The sequence below is a fragment of the Monodelphis domestica genome, chromosome 6 (assembly GCF_027887165.1).
Source record: "Monodelphis domestica isolate mMonDom1 chromosome 6, mMonDom1.pri, whole genome shotgun sequence".
NCBI classification, from domain to species: domain Eukaryota; kingdom Metazoa; phylum Chordata; class Mammalia; order Didelphimorphia; family Didelphidae; genus Monodelphis; species Monodelphis domestica.
Window position 1 is genome coordinate 11,074,153 of NC_077232.1, and position 14,608 is coordinate 11,088,760.

Sequence of the window (14,608 nt, forward strand, 5' to 3'; positions counted from 1 at the left end):
AGGAGTGGATTCCAGAGGAGGAGTAGACTCTGGATGGTAGAACAGTGAGGGTCTCTCAGTCTTAAGAGGTTGAAGAGAGAAGCTGGAAAAAGACTTTCTCCTGAGGGTTACCCACTTTTCCTGCTGGTGTCTGGAAATCCTTCTCCCAACACTTTGTAATTGAAGGGACTTTTTGAAGAGAGGCCTGAGCAGACTTTACCTCAACTCCTGTTGCCCAGGGGTGAGTCAACCTGACTTTCTCTCAGGGGGATCAGGCTGCCAAGGCCCGAGTTACCCCCAAACTCAAGGAGGGAGGAGAAAGGATTTATATAGACAGGGAATCCCTTTCCCCACTTTCCTTCTCCCATTCTTCCCTACCCATTGATCTTTTTGTATTACCTGATTGAGTTAACATTGAAAGTTATCTGTTCCCCAAGCTGAGTGTGGATCAAGGGATCAAGGGGAGACCTTTTGGTCTCAATTAGTGGAGGGGGGACAAGAGGGACAAGAGCCAATTGGGGATATCAGATAAGGAGGGATGGCAGAAGGGGAAAATCTTCAATCCCCCTCTTCTCTCTCTGAGCCAACCCATTACATCTGCTGTCTCCCCTGAACCCTGCTTTGAGAAGGGGGTTCTCCTCCCTTTCCCCCTCACTGTACCAAAAGCCGAAGCTTCTCTCGGGGTACAAAACTTCCCTTCTTTTTATTTTTTTAAAACACCATGAAACTGAGAATCTTTTCAATGTCTAGTTTAAGACATATATTTCAAAATTTCCTTCTTTTCTGTGATTCTTTCTGGCTTTCCTTTGGTTCCTTTTGGTGCATTAACAAAAGACATTTCAATTACTTTAGGCTTTTCTTATTGTCTCCTTCTTCTACAACTCCATCTGAAATACCTCAACCTCCTCCCCTGACAGAAAAGACAATGATTTAGGAAAATGAAGCCCTTGTGACAAAAATACAGTTAAATGCTACATAGAAAATTTCTAAATATGTATGTCATTTGTCATCCTGAGGCTATCACCTCTTCATCAATAGGTAGTTGAGTAGCATGCTTCAGCATTAGTGCTGTTAGGTTTAGGATTTATTTAGCTTTCATTGGGAACAGGTTTCAGATCAGACAGAGTTTTTCCACTTTTAATACTTCTCCCTTAAGAGGGAAGACACACAGAATTTGCAGTGGTCACTTTAAGAGGCCTAGGATATAGGAGAGCCTGGGGGGAGTCTCTCCTGAGTTGTTTTGAAGACAGTCACTGGATCATTCTCTGACAGTAAAGAAGATTTGTTTTGTTATTTTGAGAGAGTTTTATTTGACAGTTGAGACTTTAGATTCATACTGTAAAAGTTAAAATTAATGGTTGGATCATGATTTTATGAAATTATGTGGTCGCCAGTATTTATTATATTTTGAGTTAGAAATTTATTTACAAATATATACAAATAGAGGGAAATGATATCTTCTACATTTACCAGACTGCCTCAGGGAAGCAGTCTCTTCTTTTATTGCAAAGGCTAGAATGGACCACACTTGTCACCTTTCCCAACATATGGTACATCTTTGTACACAGTAGGATCTTCTTCACGATTTACTGAATTGGACTGATCTCTTTCAGTTCTCTAGGTCAGTTCCTTGAATCTGCCTTGATAACATCAGTAGCAATCAACTCTTTTGTCCACTTGAAGAGGATGACCAGGACTCAAGGTGATGGCTCCTCTGAGGATATCCAACTTTCATGATATCTGCCCAGTTTATTTGTTTTAAATTTGGTCAGTTTCAAACATTATTTGTTGGTTACAAAAATCATATTCTATCCCTCCCTCTATTCCCCCCCATTCCCATAACTGACGTGCAATTCCACTGGGTATTACATGTGACCTTGATCAACCTATTTGATTGTTGTTGATGTTTGCACTAGGATGTTCATTTAGAGTCTATATCACCAAGAATATCCCATCTGCCCAGTTTCTAAGAATCAGTTGAAAGCCCAGACAGCTTAAGTGGCTGATGACATCAGAAAGCCCATCAATGAAAGATTAGGAGAGGACTGGATCCTCAAGGCTTCAGAAAGTGATGTGACAGTACTCAGGAAAAAATTATACCCATTGAGTCTATGACTTCCATTATCATCTTAATTAGCAACCTCATGAATCTGTCACCTCCAAACCCAAAGCATCAAGCATCAAGGCCAAGTGAAAACAAGGGATGGACCAGAATTGCTTTGCATTTGATTTATTGACAGAAAGATTTAAAACAAGACCTCAGGATCACAGGCTGTTTTTCTCATTACATTCTACAGGAATTAGGTTCTTCACTGACAAGAGGAACAGAAAATCCAGAAGGCTAGTTACAATTTGATATTTGCTCAGAGAGATAAAGGTGAAGATGAGTCATCCTTTAGGAACATGATTTTATATTTCACTTCTGATTAGACACGTATCTGTAATTGAGAGAAAGTTAATAAGATTCTGCTGCTCCTGAGGAAACCCACTGGGGCAGGACAGTTGCTCCCTCCTCACTTCTACTAGTTTTTCCAGAATATCCACTGGATCTTGGCTATTAATGAGTGATTGGGCAGGGATTGGTCTTCAGGAATTAGTTCCAACACAAGCATGTTTGAAGAGAAGAAGAAAGAAGCAGAATCTGGATACAGATAGCCTGAAACCCTGGAATTCTCCAGTGATTCATCCTTAATGCTGGTGATGGACTGGGAAAGAGGGGGTCACCCAAGAGAATGTATAAAAGGCTTTAGGAAGTCAGATTGATCTTTATTATTCAGAGACAGGACAACCGCAGGCCAGGTGCTGGCCAAATAGAAGAAAAAAGTTCAGTATCCTAACCTAGGGAAAGTAAGAGCCTCAATCATCTCAGCATGGGATGGAAGACATTCTGAATTAAACCAACTAGCTCATATCTCTAATCTAGCGAAGGGAAACTGGTGCCTCTCAGTTATCTGGGGGGAGGATGAGGAACTAAAAAGGCTATACTCAGGATACCTGGTCATTTGTGACTTGGGTCTGGGTTGGAGCTCAATGGGAACAGAGATGCATGCCTTTAAGATCTTACCTTATATTGCGTTGACCGAAGTAGTTTGTCCACTATACTCCAAACGTCTTTATCAAATGTAGAGGAAGTTCTATTTTGTGATTCCTTGCTTATTTCAGAAATTTGGCCCAAAGGCCTACAAATATTAGCTGGAAGAGATAAAAAGGAAATGAATGATGAGGATGACTGACTGGCTTGGGTTCAATCCCTCAATCTTCCCTTGTTGGCAAACTCTTCTATCCCCTCCTCAATACAATCCCTGAGTTAAATAAGTAGAAATCTAAAAAGGAGATCTGGGAGAAATCTGTCCTTTTTGAAGATAGAGGGTGGGGGAGGAACAAGATGAGTTCTTAAGAACTACTGAACATGTATGTTTTGAGTTTCTTGTAGGGTAGTTGTAGAAGAGGCAGCATGGAATAATGGATAGGGCATCAGGAAGACTTAGTTTCCAAGTCTTTCTGAGATACTCACTGGTTTTATGACCTTGGGCAAGTCATGGATCTTTTCTCCAACTTCTTTGTGCTCATTTGTAGAATGAATCAGATATCCCCTGAGGCCCATTCCAGCTCTCAAACTATGAACCTTTATTTCATCCCATGAAGGAACCGTTGTCCTAAACCAAAATGTTTTCTATTCCAGATTTCCCACGTCTCAGGAGAGGCAGATGGGGAAATGATCCTCCTCAGGAGAACTCAATGAAAGGTCACTCACCTTCATAGGAGCAAGCAGCCAGGGTGAGCAGAAGGAAGGCAACAAGGAGAAGTCTCATGGTGGAGATGGTTGGCTCCTGTGGCTCCGGACTTGGAAAGGCTGGGAGTGTTTTGGGACCAGCAGGAACCACAGGGCTATTTGTGTCCTGAAAACTGGCAAACCCCTCCCTGAGATTCAGTCAGGTGATGTCAGAGGAAAGATTGATGGAGTCCCCACCTCCGTTCTAAATCCCACTTCTGGCAGTTCTCAATGAAGATTCTCCTCTGGGCCTCAGGCTGGATTGGATGCTCTCCATGTTCTCCCCACTCTCTCTCCAAAGGGCTGTGGCTCCTCAGGACAGGAATCTCTGGCTGACATCATCTGGAGGCCCAGCTCTTCCTCTTAGAAGACTGGGAACTTTCTCTCTCTCTTGGTAGATTGTGGGGAGAGATCAGTGCCTGCTCTGCTCTTTCCAGGCTTGGTGGTCCAGAGACAGAAGATGCCCCTTTTCTCAACTAACCCAAGTGGGAGGTGAAAACTAGAGAAGAGAAGAACTCCTGGTGCTGACTTCAGATTCTGTATAGTGGACAAGAGACACTTCTAAGGTATCCTCCTCCATCTAATGGATGCTCCTTTGACTAGATCTGACTCACTATTAATTACAGATACCAAATTAAAACCCTTCTGGGCGCCCCCTTCTTTACACGTATCAGATTAGCTACTAGGACATGTCACAGCCCCCAAATTTAGCCCTTGCTGAAGCCTCTGGTTTTCCTGAGTTGTCTTTTCCCCCAGACCCGCCATATGTAGCTGCTGAGCATATCTCACCTCAGGAAGATGTGCTGTGAGCATGGCCTAACAATAGTCCTTTGTATGCGTACATTCAGCTGGAACTCCACTGCTATCCATCTGTTACTGTCCAAACCAGGGAGAACGACCATGGCAGCTCTGAGTTATGGAAAGCACCTGAGGGAGCCCCATCCTAGCCAACATGGCTCTGCCAGGAAGAGGCTTTCAATCAGCAGCCCAAACTGACTGTCCCCCTCTTTGATGCTGGCCAAGCCCTGAGAACAGAGATCTCGGGGTTGGCCAAACTCTGTCTTGTCCCTGAGTAAAGGGCACCATTATTACAGCTTGACTGTCTTTGATCTGCCCCAAGGATGTGTATGAAGGCTGGACATTCAGAGTTAGAGTTCAGTAAGAGTTTTACCTTCAATGCTTTTGCTTGTCCTTTATTCAACAGAATAAAACTTTAAAGCACCTGCAGGGTACTTTGGGTTATTCTAGTGTCCCAGTTGAGTGGGTGGTTAACAGTAAGAGGTGTCAGCAGTGTGATTAGAAGCCTGGCCAAAGAAGCCCAGCATCTGGTTCAGTGTGAGGTGCAGGTACCTACGGAGGCTCATTGCATTGCATCTCACTGAACTTGAGCCCCATTGGCTGGTGAGTGTCCTTTTCCTCTCCAGTTTCTGAGCTTCTGTCTCTTTCAGCTGAGTCCTTTTGTTTCCCTTTATTTTTTTAATTTAATTTAAGGATCTTGGGTATTGCACTGAAGGGATGACCTTGTCCTACCCCTTCTGAAGGGAAGACTTTGTCCAATCCTTTCAATCTGGAAGTCTTGTTGATTTTTCATTGAAAATTTTAAACTTTTGGTGAAGTGTTTTTATTAAAAAATACAAAAACCCCCCAAAACAACCACAACAACAAAACCCTTACTTTTCATCTCAGAATTAATACTATGTATTGGCTCCAAGGCAGAGGAGTGGTAAGGTCTAGGCCATGGGGTTTAAGTGACTTGCCCAGGGTCCAACAGCTGGGAAGTGTCTGAAGCCAGATTGGAACCCAGGACCTTTGGTATCTAGGCCTGCCTCTCAATCCCACTGAGTTACTCAGCTGCCACCAACTGTTTTGACTTTTGGAAACAGGGACCGTTGAGGATTTTCCCTCTTTAATTGTGGTTTTGGAAATTTGGAAACTACATATTTAGTCCATGGAGGATACTTGCAAATTTCTCAAACTGTTGGCATAATCTAACTAAAGAAAATCCTTGTTGTTGCTGGCCCACTTGGGGTATGTTTGACCATGACTAAAATAAATTTTATAAAAATGAGCTTAAGAAAGAAAATGCTGCTGCCTGGAGGGACTGCTTCTTAGCAAATGGGAATTAGAAACCGTTAAAAGAGAAACCCAAAATCATTTGGCTATGGTAAAAAGCAGGGGTCCCCTAACTATGGCCCTTGGGCCACATATGAACCTCTGAGGCTATTCCAATTTCTCTTTTCCACAGCTGATAAAGAACTTTTCCTGTGCAACAATTGATTGTGCCTCCTGAATGAGGAAGAATTGGTATAAGATTATGCTGTCACCACTACCTCCAGGCTTCTGGAAGCAGCAAACTTTCCCCCAGGCCACTTAGTCAAGCAGAATTGGAAGTAGTTGCCAGAGCCCATGAATTATCAAAAGATAAATACAATTTAACTGTTGGGAAAATATAAGGAAGCTAAATATAAGGAAGTTAAAAGTATCCATGCCTGAAGTTATGATTAAGTGAAATTATGTTATTTGAGGTAAAAATTCTTGTTACTGTAATTTACTATTGTTTTGAGTTTTGATTATGGGAACATAGTCTGAATTGTCCTAAAGCCAATAGTAGAAGATGGCACATGCTGCATCCTAAAAGAGGTTACAGGTAGATGCCTGGATATCTATTCCTAGGAGAAGATTTGAGGATGACCTTAGCATGGACTAAGGGAGGACCTTCTTGACTGATTTCCCTTATTATTCTGATTCTTTTCTGAACAGGATATTTCTCCACCTGGTCAATTCTCAGCCTTGCTTTTGATTCCCTGATATGATATAATTGGCTATTAGATATGACTTTGTTTTTTACCATTTTTAATGTATGACGTTATTCTACCCGTATTCCTCCTTTTTTCCCTTTCATAGCAAATTTCTATAGTCAAGTCAGATAAGTGGTAAAAGTTTTGTAAATATAGAATTAAATATATTAATTTGTAAGTTGATACTGGAACATCTCTGAATTACAGTAAGAGTATATAAGTATGAAATAAATAATGAAATTTAATCTGTGGCAAAATTATAATACAGAGTGCTGATATTCTTCTAACAGGAAATTAGATAAAGTAATAAGATATAAATTCAGTGTAAATGTTTTCTAGTTAAATGGATTAATATGCATCAGAAAGCAACAGTGTTAGCTTTTTTCTTCAAACAATGATATCCATGTGCATATGATTGGCTTCCAAATGTATCTAGTATGAAATTCAGGTTTTGAGTTTGCTTTCCTAATAAGTTCTCAAAATTGGATTAAGAATTTACAGGTTAAGTAATATTGATTATTAAAAAGAAAGTGAATTTATTTATCCATTTTAGTCACATTATAATTTATTTTTAATATTTTTTTCATCTCCAGAATTTTTCCCAGCATTCCTTCCCTCTACCACTTCATATAAGAAATATTAAAATGTTGTTTTTATTTTACCTTATTATTTGGGGATTCCTATTTATTTTTCATTTTAATCTTTTATTAGAAAGATTTTTATTTTTTTCCAATGACATATAATAACAAATTTCCAGATAAATTTTTATGAAGTTATGTCAGAGATATTGTCTGCTGTAACCACAAAAAATATGGGTTTTAAGACTGTGAATTGCCAAAACTGTAAAAATAATTTTAATGTCTTGATTTTTATCAAAAATAAGTGGTCACCATGGGAAAAATTCCCCAATATGAAATACCAAAGTCAGCTGGGTTTTATGGAGATTTTAATTAATATAAATTAAGGAATTAAGGGAAGGGAGAGGGACAGAGTAAGAGGAAATAGTAGGAAAAGGCCTAGGCCAAATGGCCTAGGCCTAAGCCTAAGCCTTGAGAGACTAGTCAGTCTTTTATTCACTCACCACAAGATTTTGTCCCAAGCAAAACTCCAACTAAGTTCAGAGAGCTAGCTCCTCCACACTAACTCCAAAGCTCCAACTACCCAAACTCCCTGAACTGGTCCAGACAGCTCCTTTTAAAGAGAAATTTCTCTTATGTCACCTCCCCTAAATTTTCACATCTACCAATCACAGTAGACTTTTCCCACAGAACTGTCCATTCTTAATTCACATCTTCTTTTGTTATCACCTTCTCTGAGTAGACTAAAACTTCACACCTCTTGCTAAGCTTGGCCTTTTAAAGTTGCTTGACCTTTCAGTGATTAATTTAACCTTTATAGGTACTTAGCACCCTTTTGTATTAGATCTAAAAGTAGACCTAACTTAAGGTTCTAGCTTTACTATAAGTATGAGTTGGGGACTTTTCATTGTTCAGTAAGGAGCTTACAACTTTATCCTCCCCTAAAGTATGCCTAAGTATGGGTGGAGTAATGTTAAAATTCCCAATACATTCCTGATCAAGTACCTCCATTTGTTACAATAAGGGAATAGCCTTAACCAAAAGTTCTAAGTTAGAGTCTGAGCAGTTTTAAGATTCACACTGCCTTCCTCCCTTCCCTTCTCCCTCCCAGAGCTGACAAGCAATTTGATCTGGGTTATACATGTATTATCATATACAATATTTCCATATTGATCATTTTTGTAAGAGAATAATCATATAAAACCCAAACCTCAAAACCCAAACCCAAATAAACTAAAGTGAAAAACTGCATGCTTTCAGCTGCATCCTGACTCCAACAGTTCTTTCTCTGGAGGTGGATCGATAGTGTTCATTGTCCTAAGTCCCTCAAAAGTGTCCTGGATCATTGTACTGATGGGAATAGTCAAGTCTATCATAGCTGATCACTCCATAATATTGCTGTTACTGTTTTAATGTGCATTTCTCTAATCAAGAGGGATTTAAAACATTTTTGTATAATTATTGGTAGTTTTGATTTCTTCATCTGAAAATTGCTTATTCATATCATTTGACCATTTGTCAAATGGGGAATGACTTATAAGTTTGAGTTAGTTCTCTCTATATTTGGGAAATGAGACCTTGATTAGGGAAATTTGTTGTAAAAATTTTGGCAAAGTATCCTTTCCCTTATAATCTTGAATGCATTGGTTTTGTTTGTACGAAACCTTTTAAATGAATATAGTTGAAACTAAGAAGATTTCCAAGTATTTATAAAGAAAAGGCCAGAACTAAGTGGAAAGTTTGATATCCAAACACAAAGATCAAGAGAAACATGAAAAGGTAAATAAGAAAGAGAGGGAAAAGGGGAAAAATGTTTTTTTATTCAAAGTTTCTTCTTTAAGGGCTACAACTGGTCAAATTATATATATTAATATATGTGGAAAATGTTATTTGTAACTCTCAAAAGTTATATTCACTATTATAGTAATTAGAGGAGTTATTCACAGGAAGAGATTGGGGCATTAAGGGCTATAAGATGATATGCAAAAAAAAGAAGAAAAAGCGGGGAATCAAAGATGGCACCAAGAGATACTTAAAGAAATAAAAAAATAGGATAATTTTTATCACACAAAGATATACATGAGAAGGGGAGGGGAAGAATACTCTTATAAGAAAGAGAGAAGAGAGTGCTAATAGGTAACACTTAAACCTTACTCTCAGTGAAATCAATTCTGAGAGGGAAGAGCATCTAGATCCATTGGGGCCTTGAATTCTATCTTATCCTACAGGGAAAGTAAGAAGGGAAAACTAAGGGGGATAGGGGGGAGGGAGTAAAAAAAGGAAAGGAAAGAGAGTGGGGAGTGAACTTAACAGACCCTAAAAAAACAAGAAGGGGAAAAAAGGGAGGGGTCAGAAAGGGAAGCATATCAAGGGAGGGGATTAGGGGGATCAATTAGAAGTAAACCACTAGTTTAAAAAGATATAGCAAAAGAAGAAAGGACAGAACAAGGAGATGATATCAAAATGCTGGGAAATACAGAAGTGATAGTCATAATTTTGAATGTGAATGGGATGAACTCACCCATACAATGAAAACAAATAGGAGATTGGATTATAATCCAAAATCCTACCATATGTTGTCTACAAGAAACACACCTGAGGTGGGTAGATACTCACAAGATCAGAATCAAAGATTGGAGCAAAACCTATTGGGCCTCAACTGACAGAAAGAAGGCAGGAGTTGAAATCATCATATCTGACAAAGCCAAATTAAAAATAGACTTGATTGAAAGGGATAGTGAAGGTAAATACATCCCGATAAAAGGTATAAAAAAGTATAGACAATGAGTAAATATCAGTAATCAACATGTATTCGCCAGATGGTATAGCATCCAAATTTCTAAAGGAGAAACTAGTGGAATTGAAGGAGGAAATAGATAGTAAAACTATACTAGTGGGAGATCTGAACCTACCACTATCAAATTTAGATAAATCAAATCAATAAATAAATAAGAAAGAGGTAAAATGTGTGAATCAAATCTTAGAAGAATCAAAATAGTGTTAATAGACATATAGAGAAAAATAAATTGAGACAAAAAGGAATACACCTTCTTTTCAGCAGAACATGGTACATTCACAAAGATTGACCATGTACTAGATCATAAGAACATGGCAAACAAATGCAGAAAAGCAGAAATAATAAATGCAGCCTTTTCATATCATAATACAATAAAAATAATGATCAATAAGGGTACATGGAGAGCCAAATCAAAAATTAATTGGAAATTAAATAAGATGATTCTCCAAAATTGGTTAGAGAATCAATCATAGAAACAGTTAAAAATTTCATTGAAGAAAATGACAATGATGAATCATCCTTTCAAAATTTATGGGATGCAGCCAGAGCAGGGGAAACTTTATATCCTTGAGTTCATATATTAACAAATTAGGGAGAGCAGAGGTCAATGAATTGGACATGCAAATCAAGAAACTTGAAAGTGAACAAATTAAAAATCCCCAGAATAAAATTAAATTAGAGATCCTAAAAATTAAGGGAGAAATTAATAAAATCAAAAGTGAAAGAACTATTGAACTAATAAATAAGATTAGAAGCTGGTATTTTGAAAAAACAAACAAAATAGGCAAAGTACTGGTCAATATAATAAAAATTAGGAAAGATGAAAACCAAATTAACAGTGTCCAAGATGAAAAGGGAGAGCTCACCTCCAATGAAGAGGAAATTAAGGCAATCATTAAAAACTATTTTGCCCAATTTTATGGCAATAAATATGTCAATCTAGATGATATGGATGAATATTTACAAAAATATAAATTGTCTAGATTAACAGAAGAAGAAATAAAATTCTTAAATAATCCCATATCCTAAAAAGAAATTGAACAAGCCTTCAAAGAACTCCCTAAGAAAAAAATCCCCAGTGCCTGAAGGATTCACAAGTGAATTCTATCAAACATTCAATGAACAGCTAATCCTGATACTATACAAACTATTTGAAATAATAAGCAAAGAGGGAGTTCTACCAAAATCCTTTTATGACACAAATATGGTACTGATTCCAAAGTCAGGCAGGTGTTATAATTAAGAATGGTTGGCATAAACTGTGACCGCGAAAATGTGGTTTCAAGACAGAGTCTTGATTTTATCAAAAATAAAGTGGTCGCCATGAGAAAAATTCCCAAATATGAAATACCCAAGTCAGCTGGGTTTTATAGAGATTTTAATTAATACAAATTAAAGAATTCATGAAAAGGAGAGAGAGAGAGTAAGAGGAAATAATGAGAAAAGGGGTAGGCCAGCCTAGGCCAGCCAAGGCCAGCCTAGGCTTTAAGCCTTAAGAGAGAGATCAGTCAGTTTTTTATCAACTCACCACAAGATTTGTCCCAAGTAAGACTCTAGTGTTCAGAGAAACCCACCAGTTCAGCTCCTGAGCTCCACTTCAGATTCCAAGGCTAAAATCCTTCAGAGAGAGTTCTCTCAGAGAGAGTTTTTTCAGAGAGCAGTTTCCTTCTCTCAGCTTCTGACCTCCTTTTAAAGAGAATTGTCTCCTATGTCACCTCCCCTAAGTTCTCACATCTACCAAGCACAGTAGACATTTTCCAAAAGACTGACCATTCTTAATTCACACCTGAGTAGACTAAAACCTCACACCTCTTTTGTTAAGGCTTGTCCCTTACAAGTTTGCAAGTTGCCTGACCTTCATAGGTACTTTGCACCTTCCTAAAAATAGACTTAGCTTAAGACTTTTGCTTCACTATAAGTATGAGTTAAGTACTTTTTCATTGTTCAGTAAAGAGTTTACAACTTTATCTTCCCCTAAAGTATGCTTAAGTATGGGTGGAATAGAGTTCTCACATTCCTGACTAAGTCCCTTCATTGTTTAAAATGGGGAATGGTCTTAACCAAATCTTCTGAAGTAGGGTCTGAGAATTTTTAAGACTCACACAGGTCAAAAATGGAAAAAGAAAACTATAGACCCATCTCCTTAATGAACATAAATGCAAAAATCTTAAATAGGATACTAGCAAAAAGACTCCAGCAAGTCATCATGAGGGTTATTTGCTATGATCGGGTTATTCACTATGATCAGGTGGGATTTATACCAGGAATGCAAGGATGGTTCAATATTAGGAAAGCCATCCACATAATTGACCATATCAATAAGCAAACTAACAAAAAAATCACATGATTATCTCAATAGATGGAGAAAAAGCCTTTGACAAAATACAACACTCATTCCTATTGAAAACACAAGAAAGTATAGGGATAGAAGGGTTTTTCCTAAAAAATAATAAACAGTATTTATCTAAAACCATCAGCCAATATCATCTGCAATGGGGACAAACTAGAAGCCTTGTGTGAATTTTAGATTTACTCCACCCTGCTTAGTCTAACAAAACAGGAATGTCTACACCCCTACTTAAGAATTAAGTATTGAATGGACTTCCGGGTAATCATGGCTGCAATCTAGATGTCACACGCTTCCTCTCCCTGGCACAGAACAAAACAGACTACATCAAAGGAGCATAAAAATCACCTTTGGAGGAACAGAAGGACTCCCCAGTACTCCCCAGTACACCACAGAGGCGAATGGTACGTGGGGTTTGAACATTTCCACACTATAAGAAGAAGGAGGAAAAGCATGCACAGAAACATGAACTGAGCCGCCCTTACCCCCCCCCCCACCTCCCCCACCAAACCAGAGTGAGCTACCTGAGTGCTCACTGGGACAGCGAGTGAGTGGGGAAAGTCTCTGTCTGGGGGGGCACTCCAGGGTCCTTGGGATCTGGGGACTGCCAGGAAAAAACGTCTCAGGGCGGTTTCACTGGAGGACCTGGTGCTGATCACGGGGGTCAGCGGAGCTGTACTTGGGGCGGTTGCACTGAACATCTCAGTGGAGCTAAACACCAGGGGTGGACCACACGCTGATTATCTGGGCAGAGCTGAACACCTGGGCAGTGTGGCCGTGATCAGAGTCCCAGCACTCTAAGAAACCTCGGAGACTGGGAAGAACTAGTCTGAGGCAACCTAAATTCACAGAAAACCCGCCCACATCACCTAGACCCCAGACCAAAAAGGAAAGGGGAATAAAACCACCAAAGGGATGGCTCACATGGCCCAAAATCAAGCCTCCAGGAAGAAAGGGAAAAAGGTGACTATTGAAAACTTTTATGGTGGAAGTACCCAAGGAAAAGAAGAGAATGAGGAGGAAATCCCAAAAAAATCAGAACATGCCTCCCAAAATGGAAACTATCAACAAGCTCTGGAAGATCTCAAACTGGAGCTTACCCAAAAGATGGAAACCTGGAAAGAAAAATGGGAGAAAGAGATCAGCAGTCTGACAGATAAGACTGCTCAATTGGAAAAAGAGCTTGAAGCATCCAATAGAAGGGCAGACAAAGCTGAAAAGCAAAACCAGTCCCTAATGACCAGAATCAAGAAACTCGAAGAAAGTGAGATCATAAAACAGCAAGAATCAATAAAGCAAACCCCAAAAATTAATGAATTAGAAGAAAACATAAAATATCTCACTGAGAAGGTCACTGATCTGGAAAACAGAGGGAGAAGAGAAAACCTCCAAATTATTGGTCTCCCAGAAAAACCAGAGATAAACAATAAACTCGATATTATTCTACAGGAGATTATAAAAGAAAATCGCCCCCACGTTCTGGAGCAAGGGGGCAAAATAGAAATAGAAAGGGTTCATAGAACACCTTCTATACTAAATCCCCAAAAGACAACCCCTAGGAATGTAATTGCCAAATTCAAGAGCTTCCAATAAAAGGAGAAAATCCTACAAGAAGCCAAAAAGAGGAGCTTCAGATATAAGGGGGCTCCCATAAGGATCACACACAACTTAGCGGCTAACACACTAAGAGACCGCAAAGCATGGAACACGATATTTAGAAAGGCAAGAGAGCTGGGTCTCCAACCAAGAATCAACTACCCAGCAAAACTGACTATATACTTCCAGGGGAAAGTATGGGCATTCAACAAAATAGAAGATTTCCAAGCATTTGCTAAGAAAAGACCAGAACTTAGTGGAAAATTTGATATCCAAGCACAGAAAGCAAGAGAAACATGAAAAGGTAAATATGAAAAAAAGGGAAAAAGAGATAAATCTTATCTTTTTCGTTAAGTCAAACTCTCTTCTATAAGGACTACATTTACATCAAATTATATATATTAATATGTGGGGAAAATATTTTGTGTTACTATGAAAAATTGTAGCATCATAAGAGTAGTTAGAAGAAATATGCATAGGGAAAGATTGGGGCATTAAGAAGATTTGGGGAAAGTGGGGGCAAAGAAAGGAAAAGGGAGGAGGGGAACCATCAATAATACTAAGACTTACTTCAAGAAATGGGGGGGGACTTAATAGAATAATCTTTCCCATATAAAGATACACATGGGAAGGGGAGGGGAAGAACTCTCATATGAGAAGGAGAGGGAGAGAGCGTGAAGTGGAATTACTTAAACCTTACTCTCAGTGAAATTAAATCTGAGAGGGAAGAACATCTAGATC

General features: G+C 38.8%; 1 long non-coding RNA gene across 2 annotated transcripts; it reads right to left on the reverse strand.

The window, feature by feature from the left end:
* Positions 1-2,193: 2,193 nt before the first annotated feature.
* LOC103099844 (uncharacterized) lies at positions 2,194-3,872 on the reverse strand. 2 transcript variants are annotated; one of them, XR_469596.3, is made up of 3 exons: positions 3,734-3,872; positions 3,044-3,171; positions 2,194-2,417 (listed from the first exon to the last, which is right to left on the reverse strand). It is a non-coding gene; the product is annotated as an uncharacterized LOC103099844 (long non-coding RNA). The 2 variants fall into 2 exon arrangements; XR_008912705.1 differs by lacking the exon at positions 3,734-3,872 and adding an exon at positions 3,494-3,683.
* Positions 3,873-14,608: the final 10,736 nt, after the last annotated feature.